This window comes from Triticum dicoccoides, chromosome 3B (genome assembly GCF_002162155.2).
Source record: "Triticum dicoccoides isolate Atlit2015 ecotype Zavitan chromosome 3B, WEW_v2.0, whole genome shotgun sequence".
Lineage (NCBI taxonomy): Eukaryota > Viridiplantae > Streptophyta > Magnoliopsida > Poales > Poaceae > Triticum > Triticum dicoccoides.
The window spans coordinates 411,727,133-411,741,320 of record NC_041385.1 but is presented as its reverse complement, the minus strand read 5'-3'; positions in this window follow the sequence as shown (position 1 = coordinate 411,741,320).

Genomic DNA, 14,188 nt, shown 5'->3' with positions numbered 1-14,188 from the left:
GAGCCGTATGAAATTGCAAATATTCTATGTCTACAATGCTCTGCACGGAGCTACTCTAGCTAATTGCTCCCACTTTCAATATGTATCCAGATTAAGACTTAGAGTCATCTGGATCAGTGCCAAAACTTGTATCGACGTAACCCTTTACGATGAACCTTTTGTCACCTCCATAATTGAGAAACATGTCCTTATTCCACTAAGGATAATTTTGACCAATGTCCAGTGATCTACTCCTAGATCACTATTGTACTCCCTTGCCAAACCAGGGTAGAGTATACAATAGGTCTGGTCCATAGCATGGCATACTTTTATAAAACCTATGACTGATGCATAGGGAATGACTCTCATTCTCTTTCTATTTTCTGCTGTGGTCGGGATTTGAGTCTTACTCAATTTCATACCTTTGCAACACAGGCAAGAACTCTTTCTTTGACTGTTCCATTTTGAACTACTTCAAAATCTTGTCAAGGTATGTACTCATTGAAAATCTTATCAAGCGTCTTGATCTATCTCAATAGATCTTGATGCTCAATATGTAAGTAGCTTTGCCGAGGTCTTTCTTTGAAAAAAACTCCTTTCAAGCACTCCTTTATGCTTTCCAGAATAATTCTACATTATTTCCGATCAACAATATGTCATTCACATATACTTATCAGAAATGTTGCAGTGCTCCCACTCACTTTCTTGTAAATATAGGCTTCACCGCAAGTCTGTATAAAACTATATGCTTTGATCAACTTATCAAAACGTATATTCCAACTCCGAGATGCTTGCACTAGTCCATAGATGGATTGCTGGAGCTTGCATATTTTGTTAGCAACATTAGGATTGACAAAACCTTCTGGTTGCATCATATACAACTCTTCTTCAAGAAAACCATTAAGAAATGCAGTTTTGACATCCATTTGCCAGATTTCATAAAATGTGGCAATTGCTAACATGATTCGGACAGACTTAAGCCTCGATACGAGTGAGAGAATCTCATTGTATTCAACACCTTGAACTTGTCGAAAAACCTTTTTGCGACAAGTCGAACTTTGTAGATAGTAACACTACTATAAACATCCGTCTTCCTCTTGAAGATCCATTTATTTTCTATGGCTTGCCAATCATCGGGCAAGTCCACCAAAGTCCACACTTTGTTCTCATACATGGATCCTATCTCAGATTTCATGGCCTCCAGCCATTTCGCGGAATCTGGGCTCATCATCGCTTCCTCATAGTTCGTAGGTTTATCATGGTCTAGTAACATGACTTTCAGAACAGGATTACCGTACCACTCTGGTGCGGACCATACTCTGGAAGACCTACGAGGTTCTGTAGTAACTTGATCTGAAGTTTCATGATCATCATCATCAGCTTCCTCACTAATTGGTGTAGGAATCACTGGAACTGATTTCAGTGATGAACTATTTTCCAATTTGGGAGAAGGTACAGTTACCTCATCAAGTTCTACTTTCCTCCCACTCACTTCTTTTGAGAGAAACTCCTTCTCTAGAAAGGATCCATTTTTAGCAACGAATATCTTGCCTTCGGATCTGTGATAGAAGGTGTACCCAACAGTTTCCTTTGGGTATTCTATGAAGATGCACTTCTCCGATTTGGGTTTGAGCTTATCAGGAGAAAAAAAATCACATAAGCATCGCAGCCCCAAAATTTAAGAAACGACAACTTTGGTTTACTACTAAACCATAGTTCATACGGTGTCGTCTCAACGGATTTAGATGGTGCCCTATTAAACGTGAATGCAGCTGTCTCTAATGCATAACCCCAAAACGATAGTGGTAAACCAATAAGAAACATCATAGATCGCACAATATCCAATAAAGTGCGGTTACGATGTTCGGACACACCATAACGTTGTGGTGTTCCAGGTGTCATGAACTGTGAAACTCTTCCACATTGTTTTATATGAAGACCAAACTCGTAACGCAAATATTCATCTCTACGATCAGATTGTGGAAACTTTATTTTCTTGTTACGATGATTCTCCACTTCACTCTGAAATTCTTTGAACTTTTCAAATGTTTCAGACTTGTGCTTCATTAAGTAGATATACCCATATCTACTCAAATCATCTGTGAACGTCGGAAAATAATGATACCTGCCACGAGCATCAACACTCATTGGACCGCATACATCGGTATGTATTATTTCCAACAAGTTAATAGCTCGTTCCATTGTTCCGGAGAATGGAGTTTTAGTCATCTTTCCCAAAAGGCACGGTTCGCAAGCATCAAATGATTTATAACCAAGTGATTCCGAAAATCCATCTTTATGGAGTTTCTTCATGCGCTTTACACTGATATGACCCAAATGGCAGTGCCACAAATAAGTTACACTATCATTATTAACTTTGCATCTTTTGGCATTAATATTATGAATATGTGTATCACTGCGATCGAGATCCAACAAACTATTTTCATTGGGTGTATGACCATTGAAGGTCTTATTCATGTAAACAGAATAACAATTTATTCTCTATCTTAGATGAATAATCGTATCACAATAAACATGATCTTATCATATTTATGCTCAACGCAAACACCAAATAACATTTATTTAGGTTTAACACTAATCTCGAAAATATAGGGAGTGTGTGATGATGATCATATCAATCTTGGAACTACTTCCAACACTCATCGTCACTTCCCCTTCAACTAGTCTCTGTTTATTCTGTATCTCCTGTTTCGAGTTACTAATTTTTAGCAACCGAACAAGTATCAAATACTCAGGGGCTACTATAAACACTAGTAAGGTACACATCAATAACCTGTATATCAAATATACCCTTGTTCACTTTGCCATCCTTCTTATCCACCAAATATTCAGGGCATTTCCGCTTCCAGTGACCATTTCCTTTGCAGTGTAAGCACTCCGTTTCAGGCTTTGGTCCAGCTTTGGGCTTCTTCAAGGGAGTGACAACTTGTTTGCCATTATACTTGAAGTTCCCTTTCTTTCCCTTTAACCTTTTCTTGAAACTAGTGGTCTTGTTAATCATCAACACTTGATGTTCTTTCTTGATTTCTACCTTCATCAATTTCAACATCTCGAAGAGCTCGGGAATCGTTTTCGTCATCCCTTGCATACTATAGTTCATCACGAAGTTCTAGTAACTTGGTGATGGTGACTAGAGAACTCTGTCAATCACTATCTTATCTGGAAGATTAACTCCCACTTGATTCAAGTGATTGTAGTACCCAGACAATCTGAGCACATGCTCACTAGTTGAGCGATTCTCCTCCATCTTTTAGCTATAGAACATGTTGGAGACTTCATATCTCTCAACTCGGGTATTTGCTTAAAATATCAACTTCAACTCCTGGAACATCTCATATGGCCCATGACATTCAAAACGTCTCTGAAGTCCCGATTCTCAGCTGTTTAGCATGGTGCACTAAACTATCAAGTAGTCATCATATTGAGCTAGCCAAACGTTCATAATGTCTGCATCTGCTCCTGCAATAGGTCTGTCACCTAGCGGTGCATTAAGGACATAATTCTTCTATGCAGCAATGAGGATAAACCTCATATCACGGATCCAATCCACATCATTGCTACTAACATCTTTCAACACAATTTTCTCTAGGAACATATCAAAATAAACATATGAAAGCAACAACGCGAGCTATTGATCTACAACATAATTTGCAAAATACTACCAGGACTAAGTTCATGATAAATTTAAGTTCAGTTAATCATATTACTTAAGAACTCCCACTTGGACAGACATCTCTCTAGTCATCTAAGTGATCACGTAATCCAAATCAACTAAACCATGTCCGATCATCACGTGAGATGGAGTAGTTTTCAATGGTGAACATCACTATGTTGATCATATCTACTATATGATTTACGCTCGACATTTCGGTCTCCGTGTTCCGAGGCCATATCTGTATATGCTAGGCTCGTCAAGTTTAACCTGAGTATTCCACGTGTGCAACTGTTTTCACCCGTTGTATTTGAACGTAGAGCCTATCACACCCAATCATCACGTGGTGTCTCAGCACGAAGAACTTTCGCAACGGTGCATACTCAGGGAGAACACTTCTTGATAATTTAGTGAGAGATCATCTTAAAATGCTACCGTCAATCAAAGCATGATAAGATGCATAAAGGATAAACATCGCATGCAATCAATATAAGTGATATGATATGGCCATCATCATCTTGTGCTTGTGATCTCCATCTCCGAAGCACCGTCGTGATCACCATCGTCACCGGCGAGACACCTTGATCTCCATCATAGCATCGTTGTCATTACGCCATCTATTGCTTCTACGACTATTGCTACCACTTAGTGATAAAGTAAAGCAATTACAGGGCGTTTGCATTTCATACAATAAAGCGACAACCATATGGCTCCTGCCAGTTGCCAATAACTTCGGTTACAAAACATGATCATCTCATACAATAAAATATAGCATCACGTCTTGACCATATCACATCACAACATGCCCTGCAAAAACAAGTTAGACGTCCCCTACTTTGTTGTTGCAAATTTTACGTGGCTGCTACGGGCTGAGCAAGAACCATTTTTACCTACGCATCAAAACCACAACGATAGTTCGTCAAGTTAGTGTTGTTTTAACCTTCGCAAGGACCGGGCAGAGCCACACTCGGTTCAAAGTTGGAGAAACAGACACCTGCTAGTCACCTGTGTGCAAAGCATGGCGGTAAAACCAGTCTCGCGTAAACGTACGCGTAATGTCGGTCCGGGCCGCTTCATCCAACAATACCGCTGAACCAAAGTATGACATGCTGGTAAGCAGTATGACTTGTATCGCCCACAACTCACTTGTGTTATACTCATGCATATAACATCAACGCATAAAACCTAGGCTCGGATGCCACTATTGGGGAACGTAGTAATTTCAAAAATATTCCTACGCACACGCAAGATCATGGTGATGCATAGCAACGAGAGGGGAGAGTGTTGTCCACGTACCCTCGTAGACCGAAAGCGGAAGCATTATGACAACGCGGTTGATGTAGTCGTACGTCTTCACGATCCGACCGATCCAAGCACCGAACGTACGGCACCTCCGAGTTCAGCACACGTTCAGCTCGATGACGATCCCCGGACTCCGATCCAGCAGGGTGTTGGGGATGAGTTCCGTCAGCACGACGGCGTGGTGACGATGATGATGTTGTACCGACGCAGGGCTTCGCCTAAGCACCGCAACGATATGACCGAGGTGGAATATGGTGGAGGGGGGCACCGCACACGGCTAAGGAACGATCACGAAGATCAACTTGTGTGTTTAGAGGTGCCCCCTGCCCCCGTATATAAAGGAGCCAAGGGGGAGGCGGCAGCCGGCCAAGGAGGGCGCGCCAAGGGGGAGTCCTACTCCCACCGGGAGTAGGACTCCCTTCTTTCCTAGTTGGAGAAGGAGAAGGGGGAAGGAGGAGGAAGAGGGAAAGGAAAGGGGGCGCCGCCACCCTCTCCTTGTCCTATTCGGACTAGGGAGGGGAGGGGGCACAGCCCACCTCTTGCCTCCTCTCCTCTTCTCCCTTACGGCCCATGAAGGCCCAATTGTTGGGGAACGTAGTAATTTCAAAAAAAATCCTACGTACACGCAAGATCATGCTGATGGCATAGCAACGAGAGGGGAGAGTGTTGTCCACGTACCCTCGTAGACCGTAAGCGGAAGCGTTATGACAACGCGGTTGATGTAGTCGTACGTCTTCACGATCCAACCGATCCAAGTACCGAACGTACGGCACCTCCGAGTTCAGCACACGTTCAGCTCGATGACGTCCCTCGAACTCCGATCCAGCCGCGTGTCGAGGGAGAGTTCCGTCAGCACGACGGCGTGGTGACGATCTTGATGTACTACCGACGCAGGGCTTCGCCTAAGCACCGCTACGATATTATCGAGGTGGATTATGGTGGAGGGGGGCACCGCACACGGCTAAGAGATCCAAGGGATCAATTGTTGTTGTGTCTAGAAGTGCCCCCCTACCCCCTATATAAAGGAGCAAGGGGGGAGGGGGCGGCCGGCCTAGTAGGGGTGCGCCAAGGGGAGTCCTACTCCCACCGGGAGTAGGACTCCCTCCTTCCTTGTTGGGGTAGGAGAAGGGGAAAGAGGGGGAGAGGAGGAACGACAAGGGGGCCGCACCCCTTGTCCAATTCGGACCAGAGGGGGGCTGCGCGCCTCCTTCCTTTCGGCCTCTCTCCTCTATTCCCGTATCGCCCAATAAGGCCCATATACTCCCCGGCGAATTCCCGTAACTCTCCGGTACTCCAAAAAATACCCGAATCACTCGGAACCTTTCCGAACTCCGAATATAGTCGTCCAATATATCGATCTTTACGTCTCGACCATTTCGAGACTCCTCGTCATGTCCCAGATCTCATCCGGGACTCCGAACTCCTTCGGTACATCAAAACTCATAAACTCATAATATAACTGTCATCGAAACCTTAAGCGTGCGGACCCTACGGGTTCGAGAACAATGTAGACATGACCTAGAACTATTCTCGGTCAATAACCAATAGCGGAACCTGGATGCTCATATTGGCTCCCACATATTCTACGAAGATCTTTATCGGTCAAACCGCATAACAACATACGTTGTTCCCTTTGTCATCGGTATGTTACTTGCCCGAGATTCAATCGTCGGTATCCAATACCTAGTTCAATCTCGTTACCGGCAAGTCTCTTTACTCGTTACGTAATGCATCATCCCGTAACCAACTCATTTGGTCACATTGCTTGCAAGGCTTATAATGATGTGCATTACCGAGAGGGCCCAGAGATACCTCTCCGACAATCAGAGTGACAAAAACTAATCTCGAAATACGCCAACTCAACATGTACCTTCAGAGACACCTGTAGTACTCCTTTATAATCACCCAGTTACGTTATGACGTTTGGTAGTACCCAAAGTGTTCCTCCGGTAAACGAGAGTTGCATAATTCTCATAGTTACAGGAACATGTATAAGTCATGAAGAAAGCAATAGCAACATACTAAATGATCAAGTGCTAGGCTAACGGAATGGGTCATGTCAATCACATCATTCTCCTAATGATGTGATCCCATTAATCAAATGACAACTCTTTTGTCCATGGCTAGGAAACATAACCATCTTTGATAAACGACCTAGTCAAGTAGAGGCATACTAGTGACACTATGTTTGTCTATGTATTCACACATGTATTATGTTTCCGGTTAATACAATTCTAGCATGAATAATAAACATTTATCATGAAATAAGGAAATAAATAATAACTTTATTATTGCCTCTAGGGCATATTTCCTTCAGTCTCCCACTTGCACTAGATTCAATAATCTAGTTCACATCGCTATGTGATTTAACACCAATATTCACATCTGCATGTGATTAATACCCATAGTTCACATCATCATGTGATCAACACCCAAAGGGTTTACTAGAGTCAATAATCTAGTTCACATCGCTATGTGATTAACACCCAAAAGAGTACTAAGGTATGATCATGTTTTGCTCCTGAGATAAGCTTAGTCAACGGGTCTGTCATATTCAGAGCCGTATGTATTTCGCAAATATTCTATGTCCACAATGCTTTGCACGGAGCTACTCTAGCTAATTACTCCCACTTTCAATATGTATCCAGATTGAGACTTAGAGTCATCTGGATTGGTGTAAAAGCTTGCATCGTTGTAGCTTTCATGACGGGCTCTTTTATCACCTCCATAATCGAGAAACGTCTCCTTTGTCCTCACTAAGGATATATTCTTGACCCATGTCCAGTGATCTACTTATTAGATCAAAATTGTATTCCTTTGCCAAATACAGAGCAAGGTATACAATATGTCTGGTTCACAGCATAGCATACTTTATAGAACCTATGACTGAGGCATAGGGAATGACTTTTCATTCTCTTTCTATTTTCTGCAATGGTCGGGTCTTGAGTCTTACTCAACTTCACACCTTGTAACACAGGCAAGAACTCCTTCTTTGACTGTTCCATTTTGAACTATTTCAAAAAATTTATCAAGGTATGTGCTCATTGAAAAATCTTATCAAGCGCCTTGATCTATCTATATAGATCTTGATGCTCAATGTGTAAGCAGCTTCACCGAGGTCTTGCTTTGAAAAACTCTTATTCAAGTATCCTTTCATGCTATCCAGAATTTCCATATCATTTCCAATTAACAATATGTCATCCACATATTATATTAGAAATGCTACAGAGCTCCCACTCACTTTCTTGTAAATACAGGCTTCTTCAAAAGTCTGTATAAAACCATATGCTTTGATCATACTATCAAAGCATTTATTCCAACTCCGAGATGCTTGCACAAGTCCATAAATGGATCGCTGGAGCTTGCACAATTTTTTAGCACCTTTAGGATTGACAAAACCTTCTGGTTGCATCATATACAACTCTTCTTTAAGAAAACCATTAAGGAATGCAGTTTTGTTTATCCATTTGCCAGATTTCATAAAATGCGGCAATTGCTAACATGATTCAGACAGACTTAAGCATAGATACGAGTGAAAAACTCTCATCATAGTCAACATCTTGAACTTGTCGAAAACCTTTTGCGACAATTCTAGCTTTGTAGATAGTAACACTATCAGCGTCCGTCTTCCTCTTGAAGATCCATTGAATCTCAATGTCTCGCCAATCATTGGGCAAGTCAATCAAAGTCCATACTTTGTTTTCATACATGGATCTTATCTCAGATCTCATGGCCTCAAGCCATTTTGCGGAATTTGGGCTCACCATCGCTTCTTCATAGTTCGTAGGTTCGTCATGGTCTAGTAACATAACTTCCAGAACATGGATTACCGTACCACTCTGGTGCGGATCTTACTCTGTAAGACCTACGAGGTTCTGTAGTAACTTAATCTGAAGTTTCATGATCATCATCATTAATTTCCTCACTAATTGGTGTAGTAGTCACAGGAACAGATTTCTGTGATGAACTAATTTCCAATAAGGGAGCAGGTACAGTTACCTCATCAAGTTCTACTTTCCTCCTACTCACTTCTTTCGAGAGAAACTTCTTCTCTAGAAAGGGTCCATTCTTGGCAACGAATGTTTTGCCTTCGGATCTGTGATAGAAGGTGTACCCAACAGTTTCCTTTGGGTATTCTATGAAGACGCACTTCTCCGATTTGGGTTCGAGCTTATCAAGTTGAAAACCTTTTTCATATAAGCATCGCAACTCCAAACTTTAAGAAACGACAGCTTAGGTTTACTGCTAAACCATAGTTCATACGGTGTCGTCTCAACGGATTTAGATGGTGCCCTTTTAAACGTGAATGCAGCTGTCTCTAATGCATAACCCCAAAACGATAGTGGTAAACTCATAAGAGATATCATAGATCGCACCATATCTAGTAAAGTACGATTACGACTTTCGGACACACCATTACATTGTGGTGTTCCAGGTGGAGTGAGTTTGTGAAACTATTCCATATTGTTTTAATTGAAGACCAAACTCGTAACTCAAATATTCGTCTCCGCGATCATATCGCAGAAACTTTATTCTCTTGTTACGATGATTTTTCCACTTCACTCTGAAATTCTTTGAACCTTTCAACTATTTCAGATTTATGTTTCATCAAGTAGATATACCCATATCTGCTCAAATCATCTTGTGAAGGTCAGAAAATAATGATACTTCCCACGAGCATCAATACTCATTGGATCACATACATCGATATGTATTATTTCCAACAAGTCAGTAGCTCGTTCCATTGTTCCGAAGAACGGAGTTTTAGTCATCTTGCCCAAAAAGGCACGGTTCGCAAGTATCAAATGATTCATAACCAAGTGATTCCGAAAATCCATCTTTATGGAGTTTCTTCATGCGCTTTACACCGATATGACCCAAACGGCAGTGCCACAAAAAAGTTGCACTATCATTATTAACTTTGCATTTTTTGGCATCAATATTATGAATATGTGTATCACTACGATTGAGATCCAACAAACTATGTTCATTGGGTGTATGACCATCGAAGGTCTTATTCATGTAAACAGAACAACAATTATTCTCTGACTTTAAATGAATAACCGTATTGCAATAAACATGATCAAATCATATTCATGCTCAACGCAAACACCAAATAACATTTATTTAGGTTCAACACTAATCCCGAAAGTATAGGGAGTGTGCGATGATGATCATATCAATCTTGGAACCACTTCCAACACACATCGTCACATCACCCTCAACTAGTTTCTGTTTATTCTGTAACTCCTGTTTCGAGTTACTAATCTTAGCAACCGAACAAGTATCAAATACTCAGGGGTTACTATAAACACTAGTAAGGTACACATCAATAACATGTATATCAAATATACCCTTGTTCACTTTGCCATCCTTCTTATCCACCAAATATTCAAGGCATTTCCGCTTCTAGTGACCATTTCCTTTGCAGTATAATCACTCAGTTTCAGGCTTTGGTCCAGCTTTGGGCTTCTTCGCGGGACTGACAACTTGCTTGTCATTCTACTTGAAGTTCCCTTTATTTCCCTTTGCCTTTTTCTTGAAACTAGTGGTCTTGTCAATCATCAAAACTTGATGCTCTTTCTTGATTTCTACCTTCGTTGATTTCAACATCACGAAGAGCTCGGAATCATTTTCGTCATCCCTTGCATACTACAGTTCATCACAAAGTTCTACTAACTTGGTGATGGTGACTAGAGAATTCTGTCAATCACTATCTTATCTGGAAGATTAACTCCCACTTGATTCTAGCGATTGAAGTACTCAGACAATCTGAGCACATGCTCACTAGTTGAGCGATTCTCCTCCATCTTTTAGCAATAGAACTTGTTGGAGACTTCATATCTCTCAACTCGGGTATTTGCTTGAAATATTAACTTCAATTCCTAGAACATCTCATATGGTCCATGACGTTCAAAACATCTTTGAAGTCCCGATTCTAAGCCGTTAAGCATGGTGCACTAAACTATCAAGTAGTCATCATATTGAGCTAGCCAAACGTTCATAATGTATACATCTGCTCCTGCAATAGGTCTGTCACCTAGCGGTGCATCAAGGACATAATTCTTCTGTGCAGCAATGAGGATAAACCTCAGATCACGGACCAAGTCCGCATCATTGCTACTAACATTTTTCAACATAGTTTTCTCTAGGAACACATATAATAACATAGGGAAGCAAAAACATAGGGAAGCAACAACGCGAGCTATTGATCTATAACACAATTTGCAAAATACTACCAGGACTAAGTTCATGATAAATTCAAGTTCAATTAATCATATTACTTAAGAACTCCCACTTAGACAGACATCTCTCTAGTCATCTAAGTGATCACGTGATCCAAATCAACTAAACCATGTCCGATCATCACCTGAGATGGAGTAGTTTCAATGGTGAACATCATTATGTTGATCATATCTACTATATGATTCATGCTCGACCTTTCAGTCTCCGTGTTCCGAGGCCATATCTGTATATGCTAGGCTCGTCAAGTTTAACCCGAGTATTCCGCGTGTGCAACTATTTTGCACCCGTTGTATTTGAACGTAGAGCCTATCACACCCGATCATCACGTGGTGTCTCAGCACGAAGAACTTTCGCAACGGTGCATACTCAGGGAGAACACTTCTTGATAATTAGTGAGAGATCATCTTAAAATGCTACCGTCAATCAAAGCAAGATAAGATGCATAAAGGATAAACATCACATGCAATCAATATAAGTGATATGATATGGCCATCATCATCTTGTGCTTGTGATCTCCATCTTCGAAGCACCGTCGTGATCACCATCGTCACCGGCGTGACACCTTGATCTCCATCATAGCATCGTTGTCGTTACGCCATCTATTGCTTCTACGACTATCGCTACCGCTTAGTGATAAAGTAAAGCAATTACAGGGCGTTTGCATTTCATACAATAAAGCGACAACCATATGGCTCCTGCCAGTTGCCGATAACTTCGGTTACAAAACATGATCATCTCATACAATAAAATATAGCATCACGTCTTGACCACATCACATCACAACATGCCCTGCAAAAACAAGTTAGACGTCCTCTACTTTGTTGTTGCAAAATTTTACGTGGCTGCTACGGGCTTAGCAAGAACCGTTCTTACCTGCGCATCAAAACCACAACGATAGTTTGTCAAGTTGGTGCTATTTTAACCTTCGCAAGGACCGGGCGTAGCCACACTTGGTTCAACTAAAGTGAGAGAGACGGACACCCGCCGGTCACCTTTAAGCAACGAGTGCTCGTAGCGGTGAAACCAGTCTCGCGTAAGCGTACGCGTAATGTCGGTCCGGGCCGCTTCATCTCACAATACCGCTGAACCAAAGTATGACATGCTGGTAAGCTGTATGACTTATATCGCCCACAACTCACTTGTGTTCTACTCGTGCATATAACATCAACGCATAAAACCTAGGCTCGGATGCCACTGTTGGGGAACGTAGTAATTTCAAAAAAATTCCTACGTACACGCAAGATCATGGTGATGGCATAGCAACGAGAGGGGAGAGTGTTGTCCACGTATCCTCGTAGACCGTAAGCGGAAGCGTTATGACAACGCGGTTGATGTAGTCGTACGTCTTCACGACCCGACCGATCCAAGTACCGAACGTACGGCACCTCCGAGTTCAGCACACGTTCAGCTCGATGACGTCCCTCGAACTTCGATCCAGCCGAGTGTCGAGGGAGAGTTCCGTCAGCACGACGGTGTGGTGACGATCTTGATGTACTACCGACGCAGGGCTTCGCCTAACCACTGCTACGATATTATCGAGGTGGATTATGGTGGAGGGGGGCACCGCACACGGCTAAGAGATCCAAGGGATCAATTGTTGTTGTGTCTAGAGGTGCCCCCCTGCCCCCGTATATAAAGGAGCAAGGGGGGAGGGGGCGGCCGGCCTAGTAGGGGCGCGCCAAGGGGAGTCCTACTCCCACGGGGAGTAGGGCTCCATCCTTCCTTGTTGGAGTAGGAGAAGGGGAAAGAGGGGGAGAGGAGGAAGGAAAAGGGGGCCGCACCCCTTGTCCAATTCGGACCAGAGGGGGGCTGCGTGCCTCCTTCCTTTCGGCCTCTCTCCTCTATTCCCGTATGGCCCAATAAGGCCCATATACTCCCCGCCGAATTCCCGTAACTCTCCGGTACTCCGAAAAATACCCGAATCACTCGGAACCTTTCCAAACTCCGAATATAGTCGTCCAATATATCGATCTTTACGTCTCGACCATTTCGAGACTCCTCGTCATGTCCCCGATCTCATACGGGACTCTGAACTCCTTCGGTACATCAAAACTCATAAACTCATAATATAACTGTCATCGAAACCTTAAGCGTGCGGACCCTACGGGTTCGAGAACAATGTAGACATGACCTAGAACTATTCTCGGTCAATAACCAATAGCGGAACCTGGATGCTCATATTGGCTCCCACATATTCTACGAAGATCTTTATCGGTCAAACCGCATAACAACATACGTTGTTCCCTTTGTCATCGGTATGTTACTTGCCCGAGATTCGATCGTCAGTATCCAATACCTAGTTCAATCTCGTTACCGGCAAGTCTCTTTAATCGTTACGTAATGCATCATCCCGTAACCAACTCATTTGGTCACATTGCTTGCAAGGCTTATAATGATGTGCATTACCGAGAGGGCCCAGAGATACCTCTCCGACAATCGGAGTGACAAAACCTAATCTCGAAATACGCCAACTCAACATGAACCTTCGGAGACACCTGTAGTACTCCTTTATAATCACCCAGTTACGTTGTGACGTTTGGTAGTACCCAAAGTGTTCCTCCGGTAAACGGGAGTTGCATAATTCTCATAGTTACAGGAACATGTATAAGTCATGAAGAAAGCAATAGCAACATACTAAACGATCAAGTGCTAGGCTAACAGAATGGGTCATGTCAATCACACCATTCTCCTAATGATGTGATCCCATTAATCAAATGACAACTCTTTTGTCCATGGCTAGGAAACATAACCATCTTTTATAAACGAGCTAGTCAAGTAGAGGCATACTAGTGACACTATGTTTGTCTATGTATTCACACATGTATTCTATTTCCGGTTAATACAATTCTAGCATGAATAATAAATATTTATCATGAAATAAGGAAATAAATAATAACTTTATTATTGCCTCTACGGCATATTTCCTTCACCAATAACCCCCGGGGGGTTCCGGTAACCCCCCGGTACTCCGGTAAAATCCTGATTTCA